Genomic DNA, 254 nt, shown 5'->3' on the forward strand with positions numbered 1-254 from the left:
TCTCTCTCTCTCTCTCTCTCTCTATTTCAGCTCTCTCTCTCTCTGTGTTTATTTCAGCTTATAATAGTTTATAATTCCAGAGGGCTTAAAGTCCATAATGGGGGGAGGGGAGCATGGCAGCAGAGGTGGCCAGAGCAGAAAGAGAACACTCACATCTTAGGCAAGCAGGCACAGGAGGCCTCTTATAACTCTTGTAAAGGTCCAGGATATCAAGATTCCCCAGCCCTACACAGCAGCTAGTGTTGCAGCTTCCA

The sequence above is a fragment of the Nannospalax galili genome, unplaced genomic scaffold (assembly GCF_000622305.1).
Source record: "Nannospalax galili isolate Female #2095 unplaced genomic scaffold, S.galili_v1.0 scaffold507, whole genome shotgun sequence".
NCBI classification, from domain to species: Eukaryota; Metazoa; Chordata; class Mammalia; order Rodentia; family Spalacidae; genus Nannospalax; species Nannospalax galili.